Source organism: Sciurus carolinensis, chromosome 7 (assembly GCF_902686445.1).
Source record: "Sciurus carolinensis chromosome 7, mSciCar1.2, whole genome shotgun sequence".
Lineage (NCBI taxonomy): Eukaryota > Metazoa > Chordata > Mammalia > Rodentia > Sciuridae > Sciurus > Sciurus carolinensis.
In genome coordinates this window covers 103363580-103366078 of record NC_062219.1, presented here as the reverse complement: position 1 = coordinate 103366078, position 2499 = coordinate 103363580, and the positions used below count along the sequence as shown (strand labels likewise).

Here is a 2499-nt window from a genome sequence, read left to right as displayed (position 1 = left end):
AACAGCCACTCTCTGTGGAACAGTTGCTAGCTGGCAAGTGATCATGGAGGCCCTTCATGTGACTTTTTAAATTTAATCTTTGAACAACATCCTGCAGTAGGTACTATTAGCAACCCCATTTTAGAGCCAAGGAAATGGAAGTCCAGAGAGGTTAAGTACATTCCTGAGGGCCTAGGTTAGTTAGAGGTAGATCTTGAGTATGCCCAGGGCATGGGATTTCTGCATCCCCTAATACCTTCTGGCATACCCTGGGGATGGCAGGAAACCTGGACTCCAGCCCAACTCTGTCACTTCTCAGGTGTGTTAGTTTAGGCCTCTACTTCTTAATCATAAAAATCATGGGATTTGAGGTGATTACTTATGGCCCTCTCCAAATGTGATGTTGTATTTTTTCACCCTAATTATAAGAGTACTCAGAAAGATCTTCAAAATTTCTGGACTCAGAGGTAACCCAGGGCAAATGGATAAAGTAGCAGGAAAACGAATCTCTGGTAATCCCTAAAGGCTTCCATCGGTGCAATGTGCAACTCCCTCCCAACTCCTGTCTGTATCAAGACCTTGGTACAATCCCTGATGCCCCTGGCAGCCTGGGGCAGAGCACTAAAGGAGAATGCAAAGAGGGTATATCTGTCACTTAATGACTCAAAGAATACACATGAACTACTACCCCTCTGGGTGAGCAAATCTGAGCTCCTTACTAAGAGAAAGCTGTTCGTGCAGCTGGCAGCACCAGTTGAAATTGATGAAGAATCAGTCAGCAAAGCAAAACAGAGTTGGAGTGGAAAGAAGGCATGGAAAGCTATAGTAACCTGGCTCTTCAGCAGGTTACAGGGGGTACTAGAATCTCTATCTGGAAATCTAAAAATATCCTCTTTGTCATCATAAAACCAGATGTCTACAAGAGCCCAGTTTCAGATACCTGTGCCATTTGGGGGAAGCCAACATTGAGGATTTATCTCAGCAAGAAGCTGCTGAGCAATTCAAAGTTCAAGGTGAAGCTCTTTCAGACATTCAAGAAAACACACAGACTCCACTGTTTAAGAGCAAAGTGAAGAGAAGGGCTGATGAAACAGGTGTGGAAGTTAAGGACATAGAATTGCTCAGTTCACAAGCAAATGTGCAGAGAGTAAAGCAGTCAGCACTGAAAAACAACAGTAATGATATTATAAATGCTGTTATGGAATTAACAATGTAGCCATCTGAAAGTAAGGATCATTTTTGTTGTTTTAAAAGACCAACTGCAGCTTGGTTTGAAATTTGTCCTGTTTCCATCGTTAATACAGTCATGGCTTCTTGTTGGGTTAGAAAAAAAGAGAGAGAAGGGAAAGAAAGCTTACCTTTGAGTGTGTCCTCATTTGGAGCAGAGGTGAACACACTGACCAGTGCTATTCAAAGGTGATTCCAGCAGTTATCCCATTCCAGCCATCTTGGGGACTGATCTTTCATGCTTTGATAGAAAATGTTCATAAATACCATTTCAGATACCAGGGTCCATATGATCAGAGATGCCAGAATCATACACCCCTGCTAGGAAGACTTCAGTGACTGCCTTTGCCTGCAAAAGGTCTGTATCCCTTAGCTTGGCTTCAAGGAGCTCCATAAGCACAGTTTACCTCTCCATGTTGGGCTCTGGCTTTCCTAGAAACAGATCAGTACTCATCCTCTCCAAGCCAGCAGCATCTCAAGAAGTAACACTTATCATTGGTGGAAAATTTGTAATGATTTGGTGTATTCTAAAACACACACTTTCTCATTTTGGCATCTTACTAATTGATGTTAAATCTATGGGATATTATTTGACTGCACTTCTTAGTAAAATAACAGTTTCTCTTACAGCTGAAGGCATCTCTGATTTGATGAGGTACAATAAATAGCATTCTCTAGATTTTAAGCCCTAGACGCTCAGAGACTGAGAACTCATATACCCATTCTCTGAGTCTTTCACTCCCAAATAAGAGCTGGGTTCTGAGGTAATGGGTGATTTATGTGTGCTGGTACTATAGCCACCTAGTTGTAACCATGGTGATATTCAAGTGTTTAAAGAACAGATCAACCAGAACAAAAACAAATGGCATGACAGCTTACCTGTCAGTCCCCATTCTTGGTTATTGTAGTTCTTACCTGTTGTTTCCCAACCCTTCACCCATTTGCCATTCCTTATTTTATGGATATTTGGAATTAATTTCCCTGGAATTGGTCTGTCATCCAATTCCAGGGGAAAATTCTTATTTGGTCTAAACCAAGCACAGTTATCCCAAGCTCCTTTGCCATTGTTGGCTTTAGGGATAGGCATGTGTTTTAGTTTTCTATTGCTGCTGTGACAAAATACTGCAACTTTATCTTAAAACAGCACAATTTTAAATTCTTACAATTTTGTAGATCTGGTGTCCATTTTGGGTCCCACTTGCCTAAAATAAAGGTGTCCACAGGCCTGTGTTCTTCTCTGGGAGTTCTAGGTGAGAGCTAGTTTCCTTGCTTTTTCAGGTGTTGGCAGATTTT

At 41.5% G+C, this 2499-nt stretch overlaps 1 pseudogene; it reads left to right on the top strand.

Annotated features, from left to right (window-relative positions):
* The first annotated feature begins 519 nt into the window (after nucleotides 1-519).
* On the top strand, nucleotides 520-1195 carry LOC124989283 (nascent polypeptide-associated complex subunit alpha-like; annotated as a pseudogene).
* The last annotated feature ends 1304 nt before the right edge of the window (nucleotides 1196-2499 follow it).